Source organism: Podarcis filfolensis, assembly GCF_964270895.1.
Source record: "Podarcis filfolensis genome assembly, chromosome: 7".
Classification (NCBI taxonomy): domain Eukaryota; kingdom Metazoa; phylum Chordata; class Lepidosauria; order Squamata; family Lacertidae; genus Podarcis; species Podarcis filfolensis.
In genome coordinates, this window is record NC_139603.1 from 81,347,622 (window position 1) to 81,367,589 (window position 19,968).

General features: G+C 45.6%; 2 protein-coding genes across 4 annotated transcripts in view; both read right to left on the reverse strand.

Moving 5' to 3' along the window:
• ZFAT (zinc finger and AT-hook domain containing) overlaps positions 1-19,968 on the reverse strand; it is a 668,318-nt gene that overhangs the window by 104,062 nt on the left and 544,288 nt on the right. The window lies entirely within an intron of this gene.
• ST3GAL1 (ST3 beta-galactoside alpha-2,3-sialyltransferase 1) overlaps positions 1-19,968 on the reverse strand; it is a 144,049-nt gene that overhangs the window by 87,920 nt on the left and 36,161 nt on the right. For all 3 annotated transcript variants that reach the window (XR_014549955.1, XM_083622231.1, XM_083622232.1), the window contains exon 2: positions 2,304-2,378. The gene's annotated coding sequence lies outside the window, so the exon portion shown is untranslated. The remainder of the gene's footprint in view (positions 1-2,303; positions 2,379-19,968) is intronic.

Below are 19,968 nucleotides of genomic sequence, written 5' to 3' on the forward strand. Positions count from 1 at the left end.
ATGTATAATGCAGCTTCCTGTGTTCCTTTCTCTCTCTGCAAGGGAACTGAAACCCAGGAAGAACTGAAGTGCTTTCCCACTTTGGTAGGAGCATCTACCAATATGCCCTCACTCCCGACTGGGCTATTTTCCTTCCGTTCATTACAGATCCCTTCAATACGCTCCCCTCATTACGGAGTCTAAATCATTTATCAGTCTACAGCATTAAGAGCAGCCAGGGTACATCTGCTCGTTGAAAATTGCTATCGTTCATCACAAGACTGTCCTATTTCAGTGACTCTCGGGGACATGTAAAGAACCCCTGGAAGGTTAAGTGCAGTCAAAGGCGACTATGGGGTGCGGTGCTCATCTCGCTTCAGGCCAAGGGAGCCAGCGTTTGTCTGAGGACAGCTTTCCAGGTCATGTGGCCAGCATGACTAAACAGCTTCTGGCGCAACAGAACACCATAACAGAAGCCAGAGTGCACAGAAATGCCATTTACCTTCCCGCCACAGTGGTACCTATTTATCTACTTGCACTAGCATGCTTTCGAACTGCTAGGTTGGCAGGAGCTAGGACAGAGCAATGGGAGCTCAGCCCGTCGCAGGGATTTGAACTGCCAACCTCCTGATCGGCAAGCCTGAGAGGCTCAATGGTTTAGACCACCGTGCCACCCGCGTCCCCGTGTGCAGCCCCAGTTAATTTCAAAGTGATGCAGACAGCGTAGGATCTTCCATTCATGTCAGGACGGAAAAGCCGCCCGCCCTTCCTTTCCCAGGAAGTATTTTTTAAAAAAATAATGAAGAGTGCTAGAGCAGAGAGCAGCGGTTTAAATAGGCTTGACTTGGCTAAGTGCATGACAGCTGCTTACAAGTCCAGGAGTAGAAAATGCCCCAAGGAAGATAACCAACAATTTTCTGCCCCCTCGAGTCAAAGTCCTGGGATGTTCAGTGCTCAAAACACACATTGCCTCCAAGAGCCTATGTTCCAGCAACACACACTTAACCTGAAAGGCAAGGCTGCAATTTGGCAACTCAAACCGACTCTTACTGTGCTCCAAAATCCTTTTTGCAAATCTTGACTCTTGCTGGAACAAGCAGCAATTCTCTTTATTACATTTTGTTGCTGTCTTTTGTTTGCCTTTGCGGCACAAAGAGGAAGAAAGGCCTGGCACTTGGGGATATATATATATTCAGAATACCAAGCACAGTGTGTGCAGATTTTCCCATGCTCAGTCTGTCCAATGGGAATAGTGGTAATATAACGCACAGGGTGGTTGCAAAAGACTGTGCCAGTTTCAGCTGCTTGGATTTCTTTTTCCATTCTCTTGACTTGCTCTGCACTGTAAAATGTTTTGATTCCTCGCTAAAGCCTTCAAAACCGATTCATTTGAGATCGGTTTTATTTATTTATTTTTTAATCATTTCAACTTTGTGTTATGAATGGAAGAAGAGTCTGCTGGATCAGGCCAAGAATTTGTCCCGTCCTCTTTTAAAGCTATCCAAATGGTGGCTCCACCTCGCGGCAGGGGGTCTGCTGTGGCAAGGGACCCTGGGTATTCTTATTGGGTGACACAGTCCAGCTCCATAAGACAGCATAAGCTCTTGGTCAAGTGGGTGGTGCTGTGGTCTAAACCACTGAGCCTCTTGGGCTTGCCAATCGGAAGGTCAGCAGTTCGAATCCTCATGATGGGATGAGCTCCCACTGCTCTGTCCCAGCTCCTGCAAACCTAGCAGTTCGAAAGCACACCAGCGCAAGTAGATAAATAGGTGCCGCTGTGGTGAGAAGATAAATGGCGTTTCCGTGCACTCTGGTTTCTGTCACTGTGTTCCATTGCGCCAGAAGCGGCTTAGTCATGCTGGCCACATGACCCGGAAGCTGTCAATGGACAAACACCGGCTCCCTCGGCCTGAAAGCAAGATGAGCGCCACAACCCCATAGTCGCCTTTGACTGGACTTAACCATCCAGGGGTCCTTTACCTTACCTTGGGTCAAGTCCTAACCGTGACAAAGAGGAAAACATTTCAGAAATCTAGGCGCCGATTCAGTTCTCGTCTGTACAACTTGCGGCCCACAAACTGAATGCCATCTTTGCCAAGAAGCTTGATAAACCTCCAGTTTTTATTTCCAACAAGGAACTATTGAAAAATGTTACAAAACATGGCTGGTGAGCTTAGTCTGGCACGATGGGCCACAAATCGTGCAGGCCTGAACTTTAGGCTGCACCACCGAGCATGCAATTGAATGACCCCTTTGCCGTAGAGTCACCGGCATGATCTCACTTATGCAAAAACAACACGGTTGCTTTCCACCCAAGGCCATACCTTGCAGCATCCAGAGGAGGCAGATGTAGTCTCGTCCCTCTGCACTAGAACATCTCTGTTGAATGTTGATGTATTCTGGGGAGAGAGAGAAAAACACAAATATAACGTAAGCCGGATATTTTTAGGGTTCAGATTTACTCCAATTGCTAGAAGGCACATTTATAAAGATCCACACACTCTGTGCTTTTAAGGTTAGATTAACAGACGACCTATTTCACCCTGATATGCTTGCACAAAACTTGCATAGAGGTTAAAGTCAGACTATGTCAGGTCTTTATGGAGTGGTTATTCAACAATCACTCTTCATCCTGATTTGTTTGTGGGTATTTTTCCATTGATCATTCCTTCATCCCACACTTTTCGGCTCATCACCACAAAAAGTCTGTCTGTGTGTTTTAAAGTGGAACTTTTGTGCTAGGGCAGTGGTTTTCAAAGGGTGTGTACCACACTGATGTGGCAAGAGAGAATGACAACTGTGGTGGGGAGACACAAGTACAATCAGAAACGTTTAAACATTTCAATGTAGTATAGGATCAAAATAAGTTTATTTATTTATTTGCAGACCTAATATAAATAAGATTACCCGGCAAAAACAAGCTCACATCTCTCATTGAGTATGCATACATACTCAAGAGTTGGAAAGGACCCCAATCTAGTCCAACTCACTGCAGTGCAGGAATATTAACTAAAGCATCCTTGACAGATGGACTTCCAACCTCTGCTTAAAAACCTCCAAGGAAGGAGAATCCACAACCTCCCAGGGGAGTCTGTTCCACTGCCGAACAGATCTCATTGTCTGAAAGTTTAGTCAGATTTTCCTTTCCTGTAACTTTCTTTGTTCGAGTCCTACCCTCCGCAGCAGGAAAAAACAAGCATGCTCCCCTCTTCCATGTGACAGCCCTCGAGATATTTGAAGACGGCTATCGTATCAGTCTCTTCTACCATCTCAGAATTCTGACATGTCATTCTGCTGCATCTGATTGGAAAGGCTCGGGTTGCACAGAATTAGGAAGTCGAAAAGGGTTTATCTTGCTCCCTCACTTAAAAAAATTAAAGGGGGAGGGGAAGCTCCCTGCAGACTGCACACTTCCTGCAAGTGCCACGTAATAGTCACTCATTCCGTAAGAAGTTGGTTGTTTAGTGTGCAGGAACCCCCTGCCTATTGAGATCAAGCAGCCGCCTTCATTGTACTGTTTCCAGTGCCAGCTAAAAGCATTCTTGTTTAGGCAAGCCTATCCAGATGTTTCGAATTAATCTGCTTTGAATTTGCCGTATTTCAAAAAGGGGAAACCAGGACACCCCCAAAAAATTGAGTTTAGGAAGACCCCAAAATGATTAAGCTTTCTTTTTTTTAGGAAACCCCCAAAACTGTTGAGCTGTTGCTTCTTTCTTTTTTTAAAGGAAACCTTCAAATCTGTTCAGCTTCTTTTTTTTTACAAAACCACCAAAAAACCCTGGATTTTTCTGTTGACTTGTCTAAGATCCAGGACAAATTCCCACTCCCACCCCCCAGACATCAATTTCACCTCTGAAATCCTGGTAATGTTGGGACGTATGGCGGCCCTAATTAAGGCAAACCTTCAGATGTTTGGAAAGCAGAAGTAATTTTAATCTGCTTTAGTATTTTAAAACTTTTGCGTGTTTTAAAATACGACTGAGTTTTTCTTGATTTTAATACCCTTTTGTTAACTGCTTTGAAGTTTGTTCGGGTTTTGTTTTTACAATCAAGTGATGTATAATTTTTATGGAATAAACCCACAGCGCGGAGAGAAAGGGTTAGTGAAATTTCCTCTCCCACTTGCAAGTTTAAAGCGTGCGGAGGGAGATTCTGGTGTGGGTGACATTTACAAAATGAAACAAAAGACACCTACTCTGCAATCTGATATTCTGCAGTCGAAAACACGGAGGATCATTCTGTACAATGGGCAGCCCGTCTCTTAAAGTAAAATAAAATTTCCCAACGACTTACAAATCACCAAGACTGCTCCCCCCCCTTGCTTAAGGCTCTGCCTGCAGGGATGCGTCCCCCCAACTGTGTTAAACGTGGCTGTTCTTTGGTATGAAATGTGCAGCACAGAAAATTCCTGTTTCCTTAATGTATGCATTGACTTGCTTAAACTGCAAAGCGCAATTCTGAAATCCTGAGTTGAAGTTTTCTATAAAGTTACTATAGTGACAAACTCGCATGCATTTAATGACTGATAAACCACCCGTTCATCAACGCTTCTCCCACCCACCCGCCCCTGGCAATAACCACCTTCTAAATGCTTTTGAGTTTCAGCTACTCTATAATAAGCAAAACCAGATCCCAGGAGAGATTAAACGCCCCCAAGTCATTTAAAACTAAACTACTGTGGTCAGTTTACTAAGCCGGCCTCCTTCAGAAAGCCACTGCAGGCCAGGATATTGCAGACAAAAACCACAACACCAACACAGAGAGAGAGAGAGAGAGAAAGAGAGAGAGAGCAAGGAAGGAAGTACAATGATAGTAATTGCAGCTTTTGACACTTGAGGTGTGTATTTTTAGGACCCGCTTATTTTGTGACTGTTAAGTTGTGTTAAACTGCATTTAACATTGTGTTTTAAGGTTGTAACCTGCCCCGAAACCTTAGGGTGAAGGGCAGGTAAAACAAATTAATAAGAATAATTTGTAAACAGTGGAGATGGCTAAATCAGCCTGTGGTTTGGGGGTTTGTGAATAACAGGAGAGCCATTGGTCACAGCACCCTAAGCTTTCACCCGTTGAAATGTTAGAGATCATGAGCCGCATCTGTGGCCAGTGATCATGTGACAAATCACAGCTCAGTGGTAGAGCACAGGCTCAATCACATGTCCATTCCCTGATACCTCCAAGTACAACAGGGAAAGACTTCTCCCTGAGACCCCATTGAGCTGCTGCTGTAAGCCAATAAGGGACCCCAGAGATGTTGCTGGGTCAAATCTCCCATTATCTGATGACCAGAGATGTCATAATTCAATAGGATGTGGAGGGCACAGCATTGGTTTCCCCTGGTGTAGACAATAGCGTTTGAAATTAGCCAGGCACATTATGCACCTCTCGGCCACTTGTGACCAAGTGAAGATGCCTAGGTGCCAGGATGCTGCCTGACTTCTCCACCATCTGGAGGTGCATGCCTGGGGATCCTTGGATCTGGACTGTTTGTATACACTAACACCCCATCCTGTAGAATTCTATCCGTTATATTTTATCTGCACATGCAGAACGAATTTCAGGAACCGAAATGCTTTTTCTATGCAGCCTGAGCAGGAGCAGTGAACAACATTCTCCTTCTCGGTAGTGGCGCCCGCCCTGTGGAACTCCCTCCCATCAGATGTCAAAGAAATAAACAACTATCTGACGTTTAGAAGACATCTGAAGGCAGCCCTGGTTTAGGGAAGTTTTTAATGATTGATGTTTTAATGAATTTTTAATCTTTTGTTGGGAGCCGCCCAGAGTGGCTGGGGAAACCCAGCCAGATGAGTGGGGTACAAATAATAAATTGTTATTGTTGTTGTTGTTGCTTCTCTTCACTTACCCCACCTGGCTGCCCTGCTCACGGTTGTGAAGAATATTCCTACGCTATGAATATTCCTACGTGTCACCATTAAGAAAAAGAGCCCAATATATAGGTGGGCTGTCCCTGGATCAAGTGATTTTTCTTCTATTAAGTTCTCAAAGCTATTCACCTAGCCAGATGTTTAGCTGATAAATCAGTCAATCCTTTGAAAAATAAGACTTTACAGCCATCTTGCCCAAAAACGGCAACTAGAAATTCCGTTTTGGCAAGTATAGCCTTGGTTTAAGAAGCCGTTTGGTGCCTAGTTTATACATCTGAGTTTCTAACACTGGTAGACAAGGCTGAACTAGACGGATCAACAGCGGTTCAATCATAAGGCCACTTAATATGTTTGCAGTCCTTTGGGGAAGGGCGCAGTGTTTGTCATGTGGAAGGTTCCTAGATCAGTCCCTAACGAAACACTCCTGCGTGAAACTGTGGAAAGCTGCTGGAGGTGTAAACAGCCCTGATCTAGACGGACCAGCTGTCTGGCTCAGCCTTATACGTCTTTCACATGCAAGCAGTCTCACGCCCCACAGTGCTTGCTTGGCGTCGCCTGCTCATGGGTGCAGGAGAAATCATGCAGTTGGCCGCTTTGCCACCACTCACAAGCAAATCTAGGTGTTTGGGGCGGGACGTCGGCCAACAGGGAACATGGGGAGCCAAGCACAGAACAACCCGTCCACCTCCTCTAAATCAGCACAAACAATTCTAAAAACATCACAACTGCCTTGTCAGACAAGTGCAGAAATCTATATAGTCCAGAGTTCAATTTCCAGCATCAGTCAGCTTCTAGGAAATTCAAGAAAAGGCCATGAACGCAGTGGCGGACCTACATTTTTGTGGCCCTGAACCTTGAATTTTCATGGGGGCCCCTTCGCAAACCAACAGTGAGGTTTGGCTAACCATCTCCTTCAGTGGGGCTGTTCTACCAGAATTTTCTTTTTTTAATGTAACTACTACATCTCAGATTTTGATTGAAACTGCTGAACTGAATTATCTCATATTACATGGAGCACATTTTACAAAATACTCTTTTTCTGTTTTTTCTAGCAACCTATTCATGTACAGTTTTATTGTGTGAGAGCTTCCTTGCAATGCCCTTTTCTAGAGGCAATATGCGTCAAGTTAAGTGCTCTTCAGCAGAACAGCCAACTTACCGAGACAGTCCACCTTTATGACATCTATGCTACCCACTCTCAAACTTTGGGATTGTTGAATCTATCTATCTATCTATCTATCTGTCTGTCTGTCTGTCTGTCTATATACACACACACATATACATATATACATATACATACACATACACACACACACACACACACACACACACATATAGTAGTCAAATTGGGTTGTGCAACCGTAATCTAGACTATTAGATCCATTTTTTTTTAACAAGGAGGACTGAAGTCTGATCCAGGGGACACCCCCCCCCCCGGATTAGGGCACCTAGAGCTTAATATTTGTTAAATTTCATAGCAGATTTGCCTCTGCATGAATTCAGGCAGAGAACTTTCTTTCAGTTGTCTGAGGGTCAGCTTCTCGGGGACCAGATACCAGGGGTATTCAGTGCTCTTTGTTCATTTCAGCGGGTTTACTCTGAGTAAAACGTAGTTGAATACCACCCTATGCACCTTGCCATGTGCAAACATGCCCGGGAGGCAGATTCGAGTGGCTTTTCAAACGCTTCCATCTTCTTCAGCTTCCTTTTCAGGATTTATTTCCATTTGTGCCAGAGGACTCTCAACTCTAAGAATATGCTGATTTATTCCTCCTACCAGCTCCCGGCTTCTTGTCGGGGGAGATTGCTAGCTGCCTTCAAATTAAAGCCCACAAGCTTATGATGTCTATCGGGGGTCCATTTCCTTTTGAAGGCCCCCCCGCAGAGCCCTCCATTCAAGCGATAGGAAATTACACGGGTCCGACTGACTGGAGAACATGCAACTTTTACACCTGTGAAGTCCGAAGTAACTTCAAAGCAAAGGAGATCCTGGCTTTGGAATTTGAAATGAGCACTACTTATTCAGTCAGGAAATTATTGAGAATGGGCAGAGAAATCCCTATGCTGAAAGGTACATTTCCTTATGGGAGATAGGGAAGAATCTAACAATCTGCTAGTGCCTCAGTTCCTTTTCTGCAGAACTGGGAAGCAGGTCAAGACACCTCCTTGACTTCAAAAATATTTTTAAGGGGCTGATGAAATGATGTCCTGGTAGAAGAATGGTCCTTGTGGGGCAGGTTAGTTAGTGGTCTTTTATATGGAAATCAGCCAGAAAGGATATAGTGGCACACTATACATCTCTCTCTCACACACACACACACACCCCTTGACTGTCCCTCCAGTCTGCGGTTTTATTGTGGGTGTTTTCTGCAACTTGTTCTTCCCACAAAAATAGTGTGCCTTTGGTGGACTTATATTCTCCACTTCATTCTGAATTGCTCCCCCCACCCCACCCCAATGCCACCACATTATCGCTGTCTGGAAGGGTGATAGTCCCGCAGACGTGGGACAAAAATTAATTGGAACATTTGTGATACAAAGAGTTGTGAGATTTCAGCAGGAAGTGACAGGACTGTGACCGCCCCAAAACTTTCACAAACTGCGTTGAAAGCAGGACCATGTGGGACAGCCCCAGTAATATCCTGACTGCAAGTCATCTTGGCTGAGGAATAAAAAGGATGTCGGGAGCGATTTCTTCCATGTGTGAATGGGCCATTGCAGATGGGAATACCAGGGACAGAGTGTTCCTTTCAACTGAAGTGAAAGGCTTTGCCTGATCTATGATATACCGGTATATAATGGGTAGGCAAAATAAGTCCCGGGGGACGGATCTGGCCCAATCGCCTTCTAAATCCGGTCCGCGGACGGTCCAGGAATCAGCGTGTTTTTACATGAGTAGAATGTGTGCTTTTATTTAAAATGCATCTCTGGCTTATTTGTGGGGCATAGGAATTCATTCATTCCCCCCCGCTCAATATAGTCCGGCCCCCCACAAGGTCTGAGGGATGCCACTTTAAATGCATAGATGGGGCCCTTACCAATGCAGACAGTTAAGAACAGGATGTTGGACTCAGTGTTAGAAACTTGTATATATAAGCTAGGCAGCAAATGGCTCCTTAAACCAGGGGTTACAGTCACCAAAACAGAATGCCTAGTTGTCATTTTGGGGCCGAATAGCTCAAAAGTCGTACTTTTCCAATACAGTGGTACCTCTAGTTACGAACTAAATTCATTCTGGGGGTCCGTACTTAACCTGAAACTATTCTTAACTAGAGGCGTGCTTCCGCTAATGGGGCCTCTTGCTGCCGCTGCGCCACCGGCACACAATTTCCGTTCTCATCCTGGGGCAAAGTTCTCAACTCGAGGTAACTCTTCCAGGTTAACAGAGTTTGTAACCTGAGGCGTTTGTAACTCGAGGTACCGCCGTACAACTTTCTGGCTCCTGAAATTTGTTCTGATTGTGCAGCTAAAATATCACGGATAGAATTCTACAGGATGCGTTGCTAGTGTGTGAAAACAGGCAAGATAAAAGGATCGCCAGACGTGCAGCTCCAGATGGCAGAGATGGCAGGCCTGGGCATCTTCACTCGGTCACAAGCGGCCAATAGGTAAAGGTAAAGGGACCCCTGACCAATAGGTCAAGTCGTGGCCGACTCTGGGGTTGCGGCGCTCATCTCACATTATTGGCCGAGGGAGCCGGCGTACAGCTTCCCGGTCATGTGGCCAGCATGACTAAGGCACTTCTGGCGAACCAGAGCAGCGCACGGAAATGCCGTTTACCTTCCCGCCAGAGCGGTACCTATTTATCTACTTGCACTTTGATGTGCTTTCGAACTGCTAGGTGGGCAGGAGCTGGGACCGAGCAACGGGAGCTCACCCCGTCGCAGGGATTCGAACCACCGACCTTCTGATCAGCAAGACCTAGGCTTTGTGGTTTAACCCACAGCGCAGGTGCAAAATGAGCCTGGTGCCTGGCGAATTTCGGATGATGGTTGGACTAGATGAACCCTTGTGGTCCCCTTCCAACGCTACCATTTTGTGATTCTGTGAAGTGCTTGCCTAGTGAACCAACCCCTATCCCACAGGAGCTAACCAGATGTCTACCGGAAGTGAGAGATGAGTGCAACTCTTGCAACTCCTAGCGACTGGCATTCAGATCTGATCATGGAGGTTGCGCAATAACCATCACAACAAGCAGCCATCTCCAATGATTCGTGTCTCCACCTACTTTCTGCACGCCCTGCAAAAGTTTATTACACTCTGTCATTAACCCTCCTTTTACTTGCAGTTCCTCAGCTAAAAAGCCCCCAAAGCTGCAATTTTCCCCTTGCAGAGCAGTTGCCCCAGAGATCCCTGATCATTTTGATTGCCATTTTCCAACTCGGCAGCGCCTACGTATCCAGTTGCCACTCGAGTGTTTGGTAATCAAACGCCGAGAAATCAAGTGGCGAGCCCGAAGATGGGAATCAGAGAAGAGCCAGCAAGCACATTTGGAGAGCTGGGAGCGTGTTTTCTGCAAGAAACCGCAGAGAACAGCAACGTTCAGAAAAATGGAGCTTGCAGATTGTTATATGAAAAAGTGCAAGCATAACTAACAGGGGGGGGGGGGAACAAAGAATCAGAAATGCAAACCATATATTGACAGAGTCTGAAAGGACTAAAAGGACAAATATACAGCGCAGCACCAAAGGGACAATAAAGTATGAACTCCTACAAATACTCCCTTTACAGATAATAAATATACGGAAGAGTAAACGTATTCTCCGCCTGCAAGTTCCATTGTTATTGAGAATAAAGGTTCTATGGTCTTAAATGAGCCAGATATTTGCACATGCTAGTGGCACAAAGAGACCATGTGCCTCAATACTTGTATAAGAAATAAAATAATAAAAATATGTGAGATCATTCAAGTGCTGTCCTTTAGATACTTTTAGCTCGTGAGAGATTGTTTCAAGAAGAGAAAACGGGAGATCCTCTCCAAAGAGGAATAATTTAAAAGATTGTACTAGGCAAAACAGGTTGGCTCTGCACGCTTTCGATCAAGGATGGGGAATATTTCCAATTCCTTTTGGGACAATATTCCAAGGGTGGGCGGAGCCACAAATGTAGATTCTTCCTCTGTACTGCTGGCTAGTTTTGACACAGACACAAACCTATTTTTTTAAGCATCCTTCTCTGTCCTCCATTCAGACAAGCAAGAGCAGTTGAACAATCAACTTCTCCTATGGTTTAACACTCCATCCCTCTTCCAAGGGAACTCTGGGAATTGCAGTTCTGTGAAGGACAATAGGCGGGCCTCCTAACATCTCTCAGCACCCTTAAAAAACCACAGCTCCCAGGATTCTTTGGAAGTCATGACTGTTTAAAGTGGCCAATGCTTCTTTGCAAATTTATAGCACAGCTGGGCCCCACATGGGATTTTCTGCATCCAGCCTTTCAGCTGAAACCTCATTTCATCAAATTCAATGTTTTCCAGACAAGATGACTTCCGGATACCAAAAAGCCTGAGATCAATAAGCTCACTCATTTTGGTTCGAAGGGCAGACCTTTCTTTTACCTTCACAGAGATGTCTTTAAAGGATTTTACTCAAAACAACAAAGAACTGTCAACAAGCAACAAACAGCTGCTACAAACAGGAGGCAGCCTTCCTGCATTTACAGGAAAAGTTAGCCGGGAACATAATGGGGTGGTGTTTGGTTTTTTTCCACCTTCAGGAATGGTCAAAGCACCCAGGGAGGCTGCAGAGTGCAAAGCACCAGAGATGATTTGCAGAAGGAAAGAAAGCACACTCACAATGAAGCCGAACGCTGGAAGATTCAAGAGAGGCAAAATGAAGCATTTCTTTATGTAGTACATACAGTGGTGCCTCGGGTTAAGAACTTAATTCATTCCAGAGGTCCGTTCTTAACCTGAAACTGTTCTTAACCTGAAGCACCACTTTAGCTAATGGGGCCTCCCGCTGCCACCGCACCGCAGCTGCGCGATTTCTGTTCTCATCCTGAAGCAAAGTTCTTAACCCGAGGTACTATTTCTGGGTTAGCGGAGTCTGTAACCTGAAGCGTCTGTAACCCGAGGTACCACTGTAGTTAAACTATGGAACTCCCACAGGAGACAGTGAAGACCACCAATTTTGATGGCTTTAAAAGAAGACTAATTCAAGGCGGAGAGGGCTATTCGTGGCTATCCTCTGCCTCCACAGTTTGAGGCAGCAGTGCCTCTGAATACCAGTTGCTGGAAAACACCAGGAGGGGAGAGAACTCTTGGCCTCAAATCCAGCTTTCTCACAAGCATCTGGTTGGCCACAGTGAAAACAGGATGCTGGGTTGTTGGGTCATTGGCCTGATCCAGCAGGTTCCACAGAGCCTAGGGCTTGCCGATCGGAAGGTCGGCGGTTCGAATCCCCGCGACGGGGTGAACTCCCGTTGTTTGGTCCCAGCTCCTGCCAACCTAGCAGTTCAAAAGCACGTCAAAGTGCAAGTAGATAAATAGGTACCACTCCGGCGGGAAGGTAAACGGCGTTTCCGTGTGCTGCTCTGGTTCGCCAGAAGCAGCTTAGTCATGCTGGCCACATGATCAGGAAACTGTCTGTGGGCAAACGCCGGGTCCCTCAGCCTATAGAGCGAGATGAGCGCTGCAACTCCAGAGTCGTCCGCGACTGGACCTAACGGTTAGGGGTACCTTTTGTTGTTGTTTAGTCGTTTAGTCGTGTCCGACTCTCCATGACCCCATGGACCAGAGCACGCCAGGCACTCCTGTCTTCCACTGCCTCCCGCAGTTTGGTCAAACTCATTATGGTAGCTTCGAGAACACTGTCCAACCATCTCGTCCTCTGCCGTCCCCTTCTCCTTGTGCCCTCCATCTTTCCCAACATCAGGGTCTTTTCCAAGGAGTCTTCTCTTCTCATGAGGTGGCCACCTCCAGGTGGATCACTTTTGGTCAAAACTCTCCACTATGACCCGTTCATAGCTTCTTTGAGTTATTCAAGCCCCTTCGCCACGGCAAGGCAGTGATCCATGAAGGGGAGGGGTACCTTTACCTTTACAGTTAAACATACCAAAATCCCCGCTCCCCATCCATGAGAATTTCACTGAAATTTTGGATAAGTTTGCAGTTTCTTTTCTCATTAATTAATGGAGAATGCTTAGGGGAAGAATGCCATATTTTGGGGGACATCGTTACTTCATATAGTTGTTGAACAATACCAGTGAGGCAATGCATCTCCAAGATATGTCTCATGGGCCTGCCCTGTTTATAAGAATCGAAGGTCCTATTCAATGCTTTGTTGATGCCGGAGGGAAACAAAACAGTCTAGGAAGGGAACCCACAGAAAGCAAAACAATGCCCAAGACTGTAAAAGGTCTCTTCTCCTGCCAAAAAGGTTTCTGCCGCAGCACTGCTAGGTAATACCACTCTCAGACTGCCTGGAACCAGCCAGGTGGAGGAGAAATAATAATAATGGGGATGGGAGACGATGACAGTTTGGAAAAGGTATCAGCAAATTGATTTTGACAGCTGTATAGGAGAAGGATTTTTAGTATTCACAGATGGATATGACAGCACCATCATAAAGTGGGGGAGAGCACAGGGAGACAGAATTTCCATTTCCTTGGTTTGAAGTGCTATTGTCAAGTAGCTGTTTAGATATACAGCAGCTAGGGAGGTTATGGCGAGAAAGGATGGAGAGATCTCCCTCAGCAGATCCGTGCCCAAATGTTTGGCTGGTCAGAAAGTTAGTTCTGCTATGCTTCCTGCAAAACAGGTGTGGAGAGCCTCTGAACCCCCAGACATCACTAGGCTTCTGTTTTCATCATCTGCAACCAACATGGTCAACGGTCCAGTATGATTGGAGCTCAAGCAACAACATCCGGCGGGTCAGAGATTTATTGGTACCTTTGTGTCCCGCCTTTCCTCAAAAGATCTCAAGCATCTCTTCCTTCCCATTTTAGAAGAAGAAGAGTTTGGATTTGATATCCCGCCTTATCACTACCCGAAGAGGTCTCAAAGCGGCTAACATTCTCCTTTCCCTTCCTCCCCCACAACAAACACTCTGTGAGGTGAGTGAGGCTGAGAGACTTCAGAGAAGTGTGACTAGCCCAAGGTCACCCAGCAGCTGCATGTGGAGGAGCGGAGACCCGAACCTGGTTCCCCAGATTACGAGTCTATCACTCTTAACCACTACACCACACTGGCTCTCACTGACTCTCTACACTTCTCACTGGCTCTCTTTATCCTTACACCACTTCTTGTGACCTTGAACCCTGGGTATCTTGACCCCCGGATCGCCTGACTACATTAACTGATATACTCCTGACCAGGCATAGGCAAACTTGGCCCTCCAGATGTTTTGGGACTACAATTCCCATCATCCCTGACCACTGGTCCTGTTAGCTAGGGATGATGGGAGTTGTAGTCCCAAAACATCTGGAGGGCCAAGTTTGCCTAGGGACTGGACTGTACCTTGTATGGGCTCTGCCCCCCCCCCCCGTATCCTCAAGTACTCGACTGGTTAACTGGCTTCTCCCTCCATGGCTGGCAGCACTGAACTACGACATTCTTTGACCTTAACCAAATACTTCAGTATCCCAAGTAGGAAACATTCTTTACGGAGCTTTTTTGCAGATCACAAAAGCTCACAACGGCAAGCACTTCTCATGGCAGCTTGGAGAGCTCGGAGTTGCATATCTGCTATTTCTATCTCGTGCTGGAGGTTTTCTTGGGGGAAGCAATTGTGCTCTCTGCAGGCACAGGGAAGTCCTGATGAATGTCATTCTTCAGGCTCATGTTGAGTTAGCAGCACATGAAGCAGAAATACAGTGGTACCTCGGGTTAAGAACTTAATTCGTTCCGGAGGTCCGTACTTAACCTGAAACTATACTTAACCTGAAGCACCACTTTAGCTAATGGGGCCTCCTGCTGCTGCCACGCCGCCGGAGCACAATTTCTGTTCTCATCCTGAGGTAAAGTTCTTAACCTGAAGCACTATTTCTGGGTTAGCGGCGTGTGTAACCTGAAGCGTATGTAACCTGAGGTACCACTGTATGTCTTATTTTTTCCACCCAAGAACAGAACTTTGATTCCCTCCCCCTGGTCAGTGCTTTCAGACACACTAAAGTTTCAGGTTTTTTAAACTGAAGTTTTAAAAAAAATATTATTGCCAATTGGGCATGTTTTACCCCAAACAATCAGGAAGTGAGTAATAATAATAATAATAATAATAATAATAATAATAATATTTGTTATTTATACCCCACCCATCTGGCTGGGCTTCCCCAGCCACTCTGGGCAGCTTCCAACAAAATATTAAAATACAGTAAGGCATCAAACATTCAAAGCTTCCCTAAAGAGGGCTGCCTTCAGATGTCCAGCAGGGCTTAATAAGAAAAATAATAAATTTATATTCCGCCCACCTGACTGGGTTTGCAAGGGGTTGGACTCGATGACCCTCGTTGTCCCTTCCAATTCTCCAACTCCTTGATTCTGTGATCTAGAATCATAGAATCATAGAATCATAGAATCATAGAGTTGGAAGAGACCACAAGGGCCATCGAGTCCAACCCCCTGCCAAGCAGGAAACACCATCAGAGCACTCCTGACATATGGTTGTCAAGCCTCTGCTTAAAGACCTCCAAAGAAGGAGACTCCACCACACTCCTTGGCAGCAAATTCCACTGTTGAACAGCTCTTACTGTCAGGAAGTTCTTCCTAATGTTTAGGTGGAATCTTCTTTCTTGTAGTTTGGATCCATTGCTCCGTGTCCGCTTCTCTGGAGCAGCAGAAAACAACCTTTCTCCCTCCTCTATGTGACATCCTTTTATATATTTGAACATGGCTATCATATCACCCCTTAACCTCCTCTTCTCCAGGCTAAACATGCCCAGCTCCCTTAGCCGTTCCTCATAAGGCATCGTTTCCAGGCCTTTGACCATTTTGGTTGCCCTCCTCTGGACACGTTCCAGTTTGTCAGTGTCCTTCTTGAACTGTGGTGCCCAGAACTGGACACAGCACTCCAGGTGAGGTCTGACCAGAGCAGAATACAGTGGCACTATTACTTCCCTTGATCTAGATGCTATACTCCTATTTATGCAGCCCAGAATTGCATTGACTTTTTTAGCTGCCGCGTCACACTGTTGGCTCATGTCAAGTTTGTGGTCAACCAAGACTCCTAGATCCTTTTCTAGTCCAGCACATAGGCTGCCCCTGACATAAACACCGTCCCAGATAAGCCTGCCCTCCCTGAAAAGTTGGCTGGAGAGGGAAGAATCTGTTCTCTGGGTCCTGAGAATGGCAGAGGCATGGCTGGCTGGGACAATGGGTAGGGCCCCTATCACAAGGCCCTTATCAGAAGATGGGGCCTTTGACTGCGGAACTCCTTGCCACAGGATAACTGGTTGGCTCCCTTGCCTTTGCTGTCTGGCGCACGTCATTTTGCTCTGGCAGGTGTCAGAGCTTCAGGGACGAGTCTGCCCCCCCCCCTCTGTTTTTACAAGGCTTCGGTTTTTAAAGCCATTTTTATCTGTTGCTGTTACTGTACTGCATTGTCATTGTTTGCTTGCTTCTTTGCACTTTGTCAACCTTAACTGTTAAGCTGCCCCAGGCTCTGCACTGCAGCAGATGGGTGGCGTGCACATCTTTTCATTAAAAAGCGACTCTGGCGAAAGAGAAATGCAGTGGTTTGGAAATCTGTCCATTTTGCCCGAGAAAAGCAAAGTGTGGCAAAAGACTCATCGTTTCTCCTTGCCACTAGCAAGTTATTTTTTTCCCATTTTGGGGTCTCTGCCTGTTTGCCTAAGTTGATTACGCAGCAGCACTTCCCCTCCTAATCTTTGGCCAATGTGTCTTATAAACCTTCTGCAGGAGGCGAATGGGCATCTTGAGCACAGATCCCAGACAGACTCGTTCTCCTTCTACAGCAATGGTCCCCAAACCCACTGGCTCTACAAACTCACCCCCAGTGCCCCCTATAAAAAGCATTATTCAGAAGAGCCCAGTAAGAAAGATAACAGCGCAGCAAAATTCAAAACAGTTAACAATTAATTGCACATTTATTCCAAATCCAATTAAAAGGATTTAGTTCCATTCTTCTGCGGAGTCTCGCAATCTATCTTTGGATATGAGGCTCTACAATTTCTCTCCAGAGTTCTGTGTTGTTTGCTTCCCGTACCCACATATTGTAAGCCCTCCTGCTAGTCTTAGTCCACCCATCACAGAGGACTTTCAAAAATTTAGGGTCTCCACACTAACACCGCATTATTCCATCGGCCCGAGTCACTTCTCATCACATTTTGATGATGCTCCTAACACTCCACGTTCCATGGCATGTTGAGTTGCCCTTCAGCTCTTTGTGGTTCTCTGGTCATTAGTTTAATTAATTCAACAAAACTGATGAAAATTTGATCCACAGACAACAGCTTCTCAAAGGCACCCCACTTAAACTCCCTTGCCTCTTATTGCCCTACTAGGAAATCCCTGGGGTGGGGGGAGGAGGTACTGTACCAATTTAGGAACCACAGATCTAAGTGATCTTACAGATCTATACAGGGGCAGGCAGGCTTTCTGCCGCGGATAATTATCCTAACGTTCTGAGCGGACCTTGTATCCAAGTGGTTTAGAAGCAGGAAATGAAAAGGTTGCTGATCTCCGGAGCGCTTGCAACATACATTTCGTCAGGGGAGGCAGCAAAGAGGCGAGAGATACAGGTGAGCAGATGCAAAGACGTGCGCTCAAGCTCTGCTTTGCAAATTGTGCCAATACATCATAATGGCTTTATTTGCCAGTATCCAAGGCAAACCTCGCCCAAGGTTTGTAACAAAGTCCATAAGCTCACAAGACTAGAAGACCTACTCCCTGCTGCATGACCCATTTCCACCTGACTTAGGGGGCGGAACCCAGACTCGCCCTGAAAAACCAAGAGGCTCCTGGGAGGCCGGTGAGACATTGCTGGAACAACTCTTGCATTGGGGCAACTGGCTAAAAAATGTTTTTAAATGTTTTAATTTTGGTTCCTCTGTTTTGTTTTTTGTTAGGTTGGGGTTGGTTCAATGTTTAGTTGGGGCTGGCAGTTATTTTAATTTGGGTGTAACTAAACTGATCATTACTATTTTGTTTTTATTATTCTACTGATTTATTTATAGTCTATATAAGATATTCTGCTTTTTAATGTTTGATGTTGTTATGTTTTTATATACAGTGGTACCTTGGTTGTTGAACAGCTTGGCTCCCGAACAAATCAGCTCCCAACGCCGCAAACCCGTAAGTGTTCCAGTTTGCGAACGTTTTTGGGAAGCCGAACATCCGACGCAGCTTCCGACTGAGTGCAGGAAGCTGATGCAGCCAATTGGAAGCTGTGCCTTGGTTTTCAAATGGTTCTGTGAATAGAACCATTCCGTGAGTTCAACAACCAAGGTAACAGTGCATTTTGTAAGCCAGAGTAGCTGGGGAAACCCAGCCAGATGGACAGGATATAACTAATAAAATTTATTTTTATTATTATTATTATTATTAATTACTACTACGTCCCAATCCATATTGCTTTGCTTCGCTCCAGGAAACCATGATCATCAGTAAGCCAAGGACAAACTCTGGCTGCATCATTTTGTTGTTGTTTAGTCGTTTAGTCGTGTCCGACTCTTCGTGACCCCATGGACCAGAGCACACCAGGCACTCCTGTCTTCCACTGCCTCCTGCAGTTTGATCAAACTCATGCTGGTAGCTTCAAGAACACCAACCAACCATCTCATCCTCTGTCGTCCCCTTCTCCTTGTGCCCTCCATCTTTCCCAACATGAGGGTCTTTTCCAGGGAGTCTTCTCTTCTCATGAGGTGGCCAAAGTATTGGAGCCTCAGCTTCACGATCTGTCCTTCCAGTGAGCACTCAGGGCTGATTTACTTAAGAATGGAGAGGTTTGATCTTCTTGCAGTCCATGGGACTCTCAAGAGTCTCCTCCAGCACCATAATTCAAAAGCATCAATTCTTCGGCGATCAGCCTTCTTTATGGTCCAGCTCTCACTTCCACACATCACTACTGGGAAAACCATAGCTTTAACTATACGGACCTTTGTTGGCAAGATGATGTCTCTACTTTTTAAGATGCTGTCTAGGTTTGTCATTGCTTTTCTCCCAAGAAGCAGGCGTCTTTTAATTTTGTGACTGCTGTCACCATCTGCAGTGATCATGGAGCCCAAGAAAGTAAAATCTCTTACTGCCTCCATTTCTTCCTCTTCTATTTGCCAGGAGGTGATGGGACCAGTGGCCATGATCTTCGTTTTTTTGATGTTGAGCTTCAGACCATATTTTGTGCTCTCCTCTTTCACCCTCAATAAAAGGTTCTTTAATTCCTCCTCACTTTCTGCCATCAAGGTTGTGTCATCTGCACATCTGAGGTTTTTTCTTTTTCTTTACAGCATTGGACTTGCCTTTCGCTTCCATGCATATCCGCAACTGAGCGTCCTTTCGGCTTTGGCCCAGCCGCTTCATCAGCTCTGGATCTACTTGTACTTGTCCTCCGCTCTTCCCCAGTAGCATGTTGGACGCCTTCCGACCTGAGGGGCTCATCTTCCAGCATCATAACTTTTATATGCCTGTTGTCTTTGTCCATGGAGTTTTCTTGGCAGGGATACTGGAGTGGCTTGCCGGTTCCTCCTCCAGGTGGATCACGTTTGGTCAAAACTCTCCACTATGACCTGTTCATCTTGGGTGCCCTGCTCGGCATAGTTCATAGCTTCTCTGAGTTATTCAAGCCCCTTCGCCACGGCAAGGCAGTGATCCATGAAGGGGGGCTGCATCATAGTTTCTTGAATTTCAGATTCAACTCTACACCAGGAATTGTGGTTTGTTTCCTCCAAGCACAAGTGAGAAGAAATATAGGTGAACACATGATAAGCCAAACTTTACGGATTTCCACGGCATGTAAGCACAACCTTGGTCTGCCAAAGCTTTGCCGCTGATCTATTTCTTTTTTTTTTAAAATAAATGTTTATTAAAATTTTCCATCTTAGTAAAAAAATCCAAAAAAAAAGAAAGAAAGAAAAAATTAAAAAACACATAAAGTTTACAATCCGTATTTTCAATGACATATTTCCCTGACTTCCCCACACCTCCCCTTCTTAT